This window comes from Urocampus carinirostris, chromosome 11 (genome assembly GCF_059441175.1).
Source record: "Urocampus carinirostris isolate Australia breed hairy pipefish chromosome 11, RoL_Ucar_1.0, whole genome shotgun sequence".
In the NCBI taxonomy this organism is placed as follows: Eukaryota; Metazoa; Chordata; class Actinopteri; order Syngnathiformes; family Syngnathidae; genus Urocampus; species Urocampus carinirostris.
Genome location: NC_142359.1, coordinates 38,112,588 through 38,125,128, shown reverse-complemented (window position 1 = coordinate 38,125,128; position 12,541 = coordinate 38,112,588).

Sequence of the window (12,541 nt, the reverse complement as noted above, 5' to 3'; positions counted from 1 at the left end):
GTAAAGCACTGCTGTATCTCGTCTATATGGCGGTCTCAAAGCGTCCAACAACGCCCAACAGCTTCTGCTTCACGGCCAAAAATTTCTGACCGTGGTTCAGCCTCGATACGCCCGTGAAAGGCTGTGAACCCGCGCTCTAAAGAATTGAGCAGCGCAAAACATTTTCGCGCTGCCAACCGCGCGCGAATTTTCGACCGCGTGTTAAGCACTGCTGTATCTCGTCTGTATGGCGATCTCAAAGCGTCCAATAGCGTCCGCCTCACAGGCAGAAATTTCTGGCCGTGATTCAGCCGCAAACTGCTGTGTGACCGGCCCCCTAAATGTCAGTGGCTACTTACCATATCGGGGATAATTTTGTAAATCTGTTTATTTGTAAAGGGGATATTTGAAGGAAACAAATAGATTACAAGAAGTAATGTCGAACAAAGCAGATGTGTTTTTAGGCAGGTTTATTTTTATCAGTCGGCATTATCGTGTGTTTTGGAGTAAATATTTGACATGGCTGCGATTGGCTGGCGACAATTTCAGGGTGTCCCCCGCCCACTGCCCGGAGATGGCTGGGATGGGCTCCAGCCCCCCCGCGACCCTAATGAGGATAAGCGGTACGGCTAATGAGATGAGATGAGATGAGATTTGACATGGATGAATTATTTGGATTGTTCCGGATGTACCAAAGACAGAGGAAGTAATTGGTGTGTTACCCCGGCTTTATAGGTTTCGATGATCTTGTTTCAGACTGATCTTGATTTTTCTGTGATTTGTATATTTTAAAATGGTTATTATATCTTAAATCAAAAGAGTTTAAGCTTTTAAATTCTATGTGGCATGACATATTTCTGACTGGTGACATCGTACAGACACGTATTTACTGATCAAAAGTGGAACGTTAAGGAGTTAATAGCACTAAATGTCGAAGTGTCCTTGGGCAAGACTGACTCCCTAATGCCCCCAATAAGCAGGTCGGCGCCTTGCATTACTGCATGGCCGCTATTGGTGTGTGAGCGTATGTGTGAATGAGTAAGTGTAAAGCACATTGTAAAGCGCTTCGGGAGGTCTTCATTGACTTGAAAAGCGCTATATAAATGCAGACCATTTACCATTTACCATTTAAATTAGGTTAAGGTTCTGCAGCTTTATAGATTTAACTTTGAGTTTAAAGCTTTAACTTCAATAGCACTAAATGAAGCAATGTTTCTGCAGCTTTATAGTTTTAACCATGAAGGTAAAGCTCAAGGTTCTGCAGCTTTATATTTTTAACTTAGAGTTTAAAGCTTTAACTTCAATAGCACTAAATGAAGCAATGTTTCTGCAGCTTTACAGCATTGTCCAAGGAGGTAAAGCTTTAACGTAAATGGCATTAACTAAAGCAACCTTTCCTCACTTTTAGTTTTTTAAAATATTCTAAACAGTTTACGTCATTGAATGAAAGACAATTGCAGACGTGGCGCACTTTGCATTCACTTAGAGTCAAGTAGTATGAAGACGAATTAGACACGATCTGAGCGCAATCGATTATTCATGAGTTTTTTAAAAGACGTGGCATGAAGAAAAGGAACCGGCACTGTGTATTTAGGTCAACATGGCCGAAGACGGAGGAAAAACAAGGAACCCACGCAGTGCAAAAATACTCAAATTGTATTTTTGAGAAGCTGGCTTGACTTTAATGGACTGCAACGTAGCCTGTAGCTCAACATTGCCTGTAGAGCAACCGGCATCTTATTAGGATCATAAAACATCCTCAGTGTTTTATTGATCCATTTTATCGTCAACATCTATCAGAAAGCTATGAGAGAAGTCAGTGGTCGAAGAAAGAAGCTTTATGTGTTGGCCGATCCCATAGACGGAGACACAAAATTAAATTTAAGAAAAGGATTTATTTATAGCATAGGTATTGTCATCGATTACTGTACAGAAACAGAGCAATGAAGTTAACTATGATCTTCAGAATTCAAATCCATCAAAGCTACTCTAACAAAGGCTCGACTACGCATTCCTGCTACATCAAGTTAAAACACTCATTAATACTAAATGAACAAAATATGAAAGGAAGAAGTTGTAGGATATGTTGGAACAAAGCTCACACTAGACAGAACACAAATGAAGGTGTACACAGAACATACTCTTGCATGGATAAAAACAATAATATTCCAACATTACCCATCTCTAAAAGAACAAAACAGGAAAATAAGACAACACATAAATCATTCCCAGACGTGGATAGAACAACTATGTGAGTGCAATGATGATGATGAGACCATTAAATAAAATGCAGACACACTAACTGACTCTAATTGAATAAAAAAATGAAGATAAGACAATGCATGGTGTGTTGGACCTCTACCCAACTCTCCCTGAAAAAAAACATGAAAGGAGAACATGCTTAACATGTTGGAACATCAACCATAGAACAAAACATGATGGTAAACAAGGCAAGTTATATTGAAATACAAACCAGCTGTAATTGAGCAAAATGTGTAAGAAAGATAACATAGAATATGTTGGAACACTAACTGGAACAAAAACAAAGTAGAATAGTACAGTCAAGTCAAGTCAAGTCAAATTTATTTAAGTCAAGTCAAACAAATTTATTTATATAGCCCTTAATCACAAAAATGTCTCAAAGGACTGATCTTCAGAATTCAAATCCATCAAAGCTACTCTAACAAAGGCTCGACTACGCATTCCTGCTACATCAAGTTAAAACACTCATTAATACTAAATGAACAAAATATGAAAGGAAGAAGTTGTAGGATATGTTGGAACACCCCAAACTCTCACTGAACAATACACGAAAGTAGACGTAGCAGGATATGTTGAAGTACTCTAACTGAACAAAACTTGAAAAGTAGCAACCATAGGATATGTTGAAATACTTACCAACTCTAATTGAACAAATACTTGAAAGGAAGACAACGCAGGACATGTTAGAAGACCACCCAACTCTCGCTGTACAAAATATAAAAGGGAACAACATTGGATACGTTGGAATATTAACTAACTCTCGCCATACAAAACATGAACTACAGACAATGCTGTATATGTTGGAACACCACCCAACTCTCACTGATCAAAAAAATTGAAGGTAATACGATGCAGAATATGTTGGAGCACCAACTAACTTTAACTGACCAAAAAATTAAGCTGGACGACCCAAGATATTTTGATACACCACTCATCTCTCACTTAACAGAACACGGATGTAAAACAGGGAAGTTAGGTTATATTGGAGCACTAATTCTGACTGGATAAAACATGTAACAAAGACAACACAGAATACGTCAAATTACTAACCCTAACTGAACAAAACATGAAAATAAAAAACCACAGACTATGGTGGCAAACTAACCATTCCTAAAGAGCAAAAATATAAGGGATAAAAAACACACTTCTGTAATCCCACAGTGTATTCTTCAGACTTCAGAGAGAAACTCCATTATTAGGAAAAAAATCGCTATTTCCTCAAAGAGAGTTGAAAATAAGTTCCTCTCCATCTTTGTCTTGAGAAGCTTTTTGTTTGCAGAACATATAACCAGTTTTATTCTTTCATATTATTTCTGTCCTTGGCCATGGTTTGACTTCCACTTAGTGAAGAGGAAACGGTTTTCGATTGCTCGGTTATGAGGCAGCTTTATTGTCTGCTGAGGTTCATTAAAAGGTAACATCAAGGACTCCGCTGATGTTTAATCGAAATTAGAAAACCGTTCCTCCGTTTTACGTTCCTCATTTCACTTATTGGTCCACTGGGGACCACGAATCCCGGACGGGTTAATCGCTGATGGTTTGTAATTCTCATTAAGATTGGAATGATTTCAAATTTTTCATGAAAGAGCTACAGAAATCTTATCCCCAAACACATACCCCCCCCCCCAAACCAGATGTTTTCCTTTGGGAATTTTATTAAATAAGTGTAAAGATAAAAGTCTAATCTTTTTAGGTTACAATCGTTAAGGTATAATAGTCAACCCTGAGTGAGTAAGTTTTGACTTTTTGACTAAGACCAGAAAGTTTGACCATATCACTCCAATTTCAGCCAACTTGTACTGGCTCCCATTCCGTTTAAAATGTGAATCTAAGGTTCTGTTACTAAAATTCAAATGGTTGCAAAGAACTTGCCCACTCTTATCTCTCTGATTTGAGTTCCCCCAATGTTCCTACACGGCGTCTCCACTCGTAAAATGCTAATCTACTCATGACTCCAAGAGCCAAGAAGAAATTTGCAAGCTAGAAAGAGTTTTCATCAAGGCTGTTGTACGCTCTGCCTTCTGAAATAAGGTCTGCAACCTCAGTGAAAGTTTTTAAATCTAGACTTAAGACACACTTCTATTCTGTAGCTTGTGATTAATGGCAACTTCATACTTTTCTTTTCCTGTCCCTTCTGGCTGCCTGGTTCATGGCGAAATAAGGGACAAAGACGAATTAGGATGAGCAGACCACCAACTGAACCTAAAGCATGTCATCATCTGCATCGACCAGCTGGCTGAGATGGGAAATTGCGTATTTACGAGTAAATGTGACTTGAATTAAATATGTATAGGTCACGCTGTAGTATTTGTTTCCCAAGAAGGTATTCAATTTTTGGTGAAGATTTAATTAAATAAGTTTCAAAATACTTACTGTAGAACAGCAATGAGTATGTTGGGGGGAAAAAACTGTTGAAAAACACTTCTCTTCATCGCCTTTGTACTTCTTGCTCAATTTTTAAGGATATTTTACTTTTTATTTTTTTTACCAAGATATCTAAATTCAGCTCTATGGAAACTTTAGTGAAAAATATCACATGATTCCCCAGATTTTGTAAACAAGGCAGAAAGAAAATTATGCTCAATAAGATAAAATATGTTTTGCTTATTTTAGGCAAACCAATTCTAATTTAAATTAAAATCATATTTTTTTCTGAAAACACAAACAACCCCAAAATCGTAAAAAAAAGAAAAGTCTTGTACACACAATGTTTTTTCCCTTGTTTGAAAAAAAAACATAATTATTTTTCCCCTCTTTACTTGGCTTCACTCAACAGTGAGCCAACCCCCAACATCCCCCCCCCCCACCCCCCAACAGCTCTCAATATATTCTGGTCCGCTTCCAGAAAGCTCCCGGCTGCAATGCATGTGGTATCTATGGAAACGGGGACGCTCCAAGGTTTCCGTGGAAGAAAAAAAAACTTTTGTTTTTAGTAATCGCTTCAAAGAATGACAAAAGACGCGTGGGTGTCAGACGAGAAGTTCATTTTCATGTTATAATTCAATATAATTATTAACTTGTTCACTGCAATTGACAGACAGCTCTGGACGTCGATTAGATTTTACTCATTGGTTGCCATTCACGACTATAGATGTCATAAACTTTGACCCGTTTGTTGCCATTGACTGCTCGAAACATCAAGAGACCTTAACTCGTTCTCTGCCGTTGGCATCTCTGGATGTCGGTAAACCTTAACCTTTATCTTGTCATCGATGGCTATAGATGTCATGAACCATAACTCATCTGTTGCCATTGACAACTATATACGTCATAAAGCTTAACTTGTTTGTTGCCGGTGACAGCTCGAAACATCAACAAAAAAACCTCATTCACTAGCATTAGCATCTCTGGATGTCAATGATCCTTAACTCTTTTGTTGTCATCGAAGGCTATAGATGTCATGAACCTTAACTCGTTTGTTGCCATTTACAGCTATAGTCATCATAAATTATAACTCATTTGTTCCCATCGACACCTATAGACATCTTAAACATTAACTCATTTGTTGCCATTGGCGGCAATAGATGTCATAGAACCCTAACTCAGCCACTGACAGGGACGGCTATATGAATGAGTTGACTTGGAATGGCAAATGAAGTCAACAATTGCCGACTTGAGACATCAATGAACCTTAATTCAGTTGTTGCCATTGAAGGGCTGTGACGTCAAAAACTTGAATTGAGGTTGATTTACCGCCATTAACACTTCCAAAACGTCAATGAACCTTTACTCATTTATTGCCATTGACTGCTATAGACATCATAAACCTTAACTCATTTGGTGCCATTAACGGCTATAGACTTTATAAACCTCACAAATCTGAACTGGTTCACTGCTACTATTAACAGCTCTAGATGTTTCACGCCCCCACTGGGGGTTCAGAAACACAAAGCAGAAACAAATGTTAGGGCAGTGGTCTTTTTTTCGGGAAGGATTTGGTACACAAGGAGTCAGGTATGGGGGGGCAACAGTATCCAGCAGTAGTGGTCCAAGAAACAGGCGAGGGGTCGATGATCCAGCAGGCAGCAAAAAGTGTCAGTCCAAGAATTTAGCAAGCAGTACTTGTGATCCAGAAGGCTAAGGGGTCAATAGTTGTATAGGCAAGGTCGTTGACAATAAGGCTTACAACATGACAAAAATGGCAACAAACTAGCAATATGCCAAAGATAAAGAGTTTTCAAATAGGGAAGACGGAGAGGTGTGATTGGAGGGTTTTCAAGACAAGTGACATCAGATGTGGCGTAAAAATCAAGGAGGTCATAAGCATAAACTCATTTTTTGCTATGAATGTATCAAATCTTAACATTAATGGCTATAAATGTTAAGAATCGATTTGACCCAGGAAAGTTATAGATTTTAATGAAATTAACCCGTTTGCTGCAGTTGGTGGCTTCGGACGTTAATCAACCTTAATTCATCTACTGCCAATTATAGATGTCAACGATTATTTTACATGGTATAGCTATAGACGTCAACGAACATTAACTCGTTTGCTTCCATTAAAGGCTGTAGACATGACTGAACCTTTACTCCTCCACTGCCATTGACGGCTATAGCTGTCAACAATTTGATTTACTTGGGATGGTTATGGACATGGGCAGCACGTCGGCGCAGTGGTTAGCGCGTGTGCGTCACAGTTCTGAGGTCGTGAGATCGAACCTCCTGTGTAGAATTTGCATGTTCTCCCCGTGCTTGTGTGGGTTTCCTCTGGGCACTCCGGTTTCCTCCCACATTCCAAAAACATGCATGTCAGGTTTATTGGCTGGTCCAAATTGTCCCTAGGTGTGAATAACCGAGTGAGTTGTCTGTCTCCGTGTGCCCTGCGACTGACTGGCAACCAGTTCAGGGTGTCCACTGCCCGAAGATAGCTGGGATGGGCTTTAGCACCTCCGCGGCCCTACTGAGGATAAGCGGTGCAGATAATGGATGGATTATGGATGGATGGGTTATAGACATAAACAAACCTTAAATCGTTCGCTACCATTGACATAAATGTACCATAACTTTTTCACTGCCATTAGCGGCGTTGGATGTCAATGAACCTCAACTCGTCTACTGTCATTGATGGTTTCAAATATCATTGTTTGATTTGACTGGGGATGGCTAACAACACAAGGAACCACAGCCATTCACGGCTATAGATTATTTACTATTACTATACTATTATTTTTACTTGGGATTGCTATAGATCTCAATGAACCTGAACTCGTTCACTACCATTGACAACTATAGATGTCACCGAACCTTAACTCATCCACTGCTATTGACGGCTATAGACGTCAAGTATTATTTTTAGGTGGGATTATTATAGATGTCAATAAACCCTAACTCATCCACTGCCATTGACGGCTACAAACGTCAATGAATGATTTAAATGGGGATGGCTAACGACATCAAGGGACCTTAACTCATTCACTACCTTTGAAGGCTGTAGATGTCACTGAACTTAACTTATCCATTGCCATTCACGGCTAAAAATGTCAAATATTATTTTTACTTGGGTTTGCTATAGATCTCAACGAACCTTAACTCGTTTGCTACCATTGACGGCTATAGATGTCACAGAACCTTAACTCATTCTCTGCCGTTGACGGCTATAGAAGTCAAGTATTATTTTTATGTAGGATTGTTATAGATGTCAATGAACCCTAACTCATCCACTACCATTGACAATTATAGACGTCAAAAATTACTTTGACTTGGGATGGCCGTAGAGAACAATGTACCTTAACTTGTTTCCTACCTTTTTTGGGTTAAAACATCAATAATTCATTTTTATGATGAATTTCTCCCGAAGTTTTCCCAGTTGTGACTTTTGTCGTCGCTAGGTGACACATTGTTATGCATACGGTGGCGCCTTTTTTTTTCAAACTAACACTGCATTGAAACACGGCGTGCATTTAAACCGCATCCCCTCGCCGTCATGGGGGAGGTAGGAGTGATGCAACCCGTGCAATTTTATGATCCGCTGAAGGCAATTACTGAAGCTGTCAAGAGTTTAGGGTATCGGCATGACACGAGAGCACTGATGCATACACTGTGGACAGATATTAGCAAAATATGGTAATGGATTGTATGCATTTTTATGACTCAATCAAATATTTTGTCACTTGTGTAGAATTTAATTGACTGTGGACCGATACAGGGTCTTATAAATTTTCATGCTGGGACATGTAAAGTGCTGATTTATTTACTTATTTATTTTTTGTTTGTTTTCTATATTTCTTACTATACATGTTTGAATATACATGAAATTAATTTATTCCTTGTTAATACTCCAACGCGAATGAATAAAAATAAATAAAAAAATAAATAAGATATATAATTAAATTAATAGAATGAAATAAATGAACAAAAATTCATAGAAATTATTTTAAATGCATCAACTAATGAATACTAAAAATAATCAAATTAGCTAAATGACGAAAACAATTAAGAATAAATAATAAATCAAATCTCATAAAATCAATTGATTCGTTCTTAAAAAATTCAGATCGCAATACTGGTAAACACTATGTGAAATGTTTCCACCTAAGACTAAACCAAAACTAGGTTATTATAACTTTTGAAGTTATTTGAGGTCTATTTTTACGTTGTTTTATTTTTCATTTTATCTTATTTTTAATGCATTTTTGTGAGCAAGATTAAAATTTACACCAAGGTAACTCTCCTTGTATTTTCCTGAGGATAAGTGACACTTACATGTACTCCAACTTTTACATGAATAAATGAGTACAATTAAATATTAAATAAATTAAATAAAAAAATAAATGTATAAATAAAAATGAATGGAAAAAATAAAAGCATGAATAGAATAAGCCCTCCCATAGAATTATTTATTTAATGAATATAATAATTGGAGTATTGAATAAATTAAAAATATGTTTTGAAATTAATGAATAAAACTAAATAGATGTATGATTTAAACAAAATGAAATACACAAACAAATACATGAAAAAATATGTTAGAACAAAATAATTTAAAAATCTGATTAAAATAGTGAATCGTTTAGATCTGGTTGGTGTTTCTTGTATCGTCTATCTTGGGGAGAACAAGCACGGGGAGAACATGCAAACTCCACACAGGAGGTTCGATCTCATGACCTCAGATCTGTGCCGCACACACGCTAACCACTGCTCCACCGTGCTGCCCGGTGTTAGAACATAATATACCCTTACTGTTCCATTCACAGGGATGTTCCCTGTATACCCAGTTGGTATTCTACCATATCCCACATTAATTTGCTCTCATGTTTTCTTCGGTGCAAACTACTTTGTGTTCCAACATATCTTTTGTCGTCCTACATCTGTCACTCTTCATTCAGCCAGGACGGGAGACGGAGCGTGGATCGGAGATCAAGTAACCGGAGACGATCGGGATGCCAGGGACAGGGGATCGATACAGGAAACGGGGACGAAATTGAGCAGGATACAGGGACAGGTCGGTGACAGAAAACACTCACTGAGTGAAAACACAACAGCTCGCAAACGATCTGACAAAGTTTGAACAGAACACAGGGGCTTAAGAAGGGTGTGGCCACCAATCAGCTTGTCCGGGCTGTTGGCGCCAATCAAGCTGCCACAGGTGTTCCAAATAGGGCAATCATGACAATCAGCTCCATTGTTGTTTATTTGAGATTATGTATCTCCTTGTAATTACATTACAATTACATTACAGTTAATTTGTTGTTCTTGTCAACCTTTTTCTTCATGACAGCCTTGCAGATCTCATTAAAGCCAGCCAGTGTCTAGTGTTTGATTCCGACCCGCCCCTTACTAGCCTCACCATCCCCAACTTTCCCGAGGCTGTTGCTATGGAAACTGTTTCATATGAGAGAGTTTTGGAGTGTACCCCTATGTCCTGCCCACTCACTCCTTCCCACCTGTCACTCAATACCAGGAAGGGGAGAATGAGGGATAATCAAAAAAAAAATTGTATTAAATTGCATATTTTTCTACAATTTTATTTGGTACGTTTTTGCGTTTTTTTTAAATTACTTTCTTCAGTTTTTGATTGATTTGTAGAATTTTTTTTAATAGATAACAAAATAATAAGTGAACTCCATCCATCTACTATCTGCACCGCTTATCCTCAGTAGGGTCGCGGGGGTGCTGGAGCCCATCCCAGCCATCTTCGGGCAGTGGGCAGGGAACACCCTGAACTGCTTGCCAGCGAGTCGCAGGGCACACAGAGACAGACAACTCATGCTCATTCACACCTAGGGACAATTTTTACCTGCCAATTAACCTGAAATGCATGTTTTTGGAATGTGGGAGGAAATTGGAGTTCTCGGAGGAAAGTCACACAAGCACGGGGAGAACATGCAAATTTCACACAGGAAGGGTTGATCCCATGACCTCAGAACTGTGCCGCGGACACGCCAACCATAATGAGTGAGCTAAACAGTATACAAATTAACAACATTATAAATAACAACACATAAAAAATACATTCAGGCCTCTTAAAGGTGCCGTATGCAACTTAAAACTTTGCTACTGTGTGCCGCCACCTCCTGGCTCAAAGTCACGATTGCAACCGTATTCAAGTTGTTCATGATGCGCGTGCAAATACGTGCAAGACGCGCTTGAATAAACTTTTCTTTTTTTATCTTTTTTAGGGTTTGAGTTAGTGTTTGGAATTTACTTTCACCATTTTCACTGACACTGACAAAACAACCAGCGGGGATGAGCATGGTCACTCTTCAGCACTCTCCAAACCCGATTCCTCGAACCAAATGTGTTCAGCCCAGAACAGCTATAATAAAAGTAAGATGAAAGCAGATAGGTGCAGTGGAAAATAATAAAAAGTAAGGCAAACAGGCTCTTTGAACTCAGTTGGACATTGTTAACACAAACATAATAGTGTAAGTATTTAACTTTGTACTTTTTAAGGGCACCTCAAGCGACACACCCCACCTTTAGCTAATTTTACTGCCATCTTCAAAGGGACAGTGTGTGTTATTTAGAGCTTTCTAGCGGTAAAAATATAGTATAGGGTCATTAAATGTGAGCGGATGTGGAAGTAATGCGACTGAGCGGAAGAAAGAGGAGATCGGAAGGATGATGACTAAAAGGAAGGTTGATGTGTTAACCTTGAGTGAAACAAGGATGAAAAGAAAGGGTAAATTACAGCTTGGAGGTATGTATGGTAGAAGGGCTGGAGTTACGGGTGGACATGCTAGAGAAGGAGTGGCTGTGCTTGTGAGTGAGAAAGCAAAGGAAAAACTGGTGGAGTGGAAAGAGATATCTTCCAGATTGATGTGGGTGAGGTTGAGTGGGGTGTAGAAGTATGGATGTTTATAAGTGCATATGGACCTGGTTCAGAAAGAAGCGCGGAGGAGAGAGAGGAGTTCTGGAAGGACTTGTCCGAATGTGTGGCAAGTGCGAAAGAAGGGTGGAAAGTGGTAATACTAGGTGATCTGAATGCTAGAGTGGGTGATGAAACGGTTGAAAATGTGATTGGTAGATATGGAGTACCAGGAAGAAATGAGATTAGGAAGAAATTGATTGAGTTATGTGTGGAAAATGAGTTGGTGATTGGAAATACATTGTTTAAAAAGAAGGACGTGAATAAGTATACCTTTGTCAGAGTGGATAGTGGCAAGATGGTGGACAGAGCACTGATGGATTATGTAGTGGTTAAGAAAGGGATGTTAAGTAGATTGTTGGATGTGCATGTGTACAGAGGTGAAATGAGTGGTATGTCTGATCATTTTTATGTGGAAGGAAAACTGAGAATAGATGGATCGTGGAGGGCTAGTTATAAGAAGAGTGTGATGGAAGAGGTGAAAATGTCGGAGTTGGATAAGGCAGAAAAGGAAAGAGAGTTTAAAGATGGGATAAGGGAAGAGTATGAACGGGTTAGTAGAAGAGAAATGGAGAGTGTGGAAATTGAATGGAAGTAGTGTAAAGAGGCAGTGTTGAGGAGTGCAAAAGAAGTGTGTGGAATGAGAAAAGTTGGTCAAGGTATTAGGAAAGGAAGTGAATGGTGGAATGATGAGGTATCAGAGGCTGTGACAGAAAAGAGACGTGCCTTTGAGGAGTGGCTGCAAGATAAGGTAAGACACTGAACCCCTAATACCCCCAATAAGCAGGTTAGCGTCTTACATGGCTGCAATACAAGGCCGCTATTGAGAAATGTGAAGCACACTGTAAAGCGCTTTGGGAAGTCATTGACTTGAAAAGCGCTATATAAAAGCAGATCATTTCATCTCATAAGAGTGGCGATGCGTATGAAAGATATAAAGTGAAGAAAAGGTTGGTAAAAGCGGAAGTGGAAGCAGCGAAAAGAAAAGCAAAT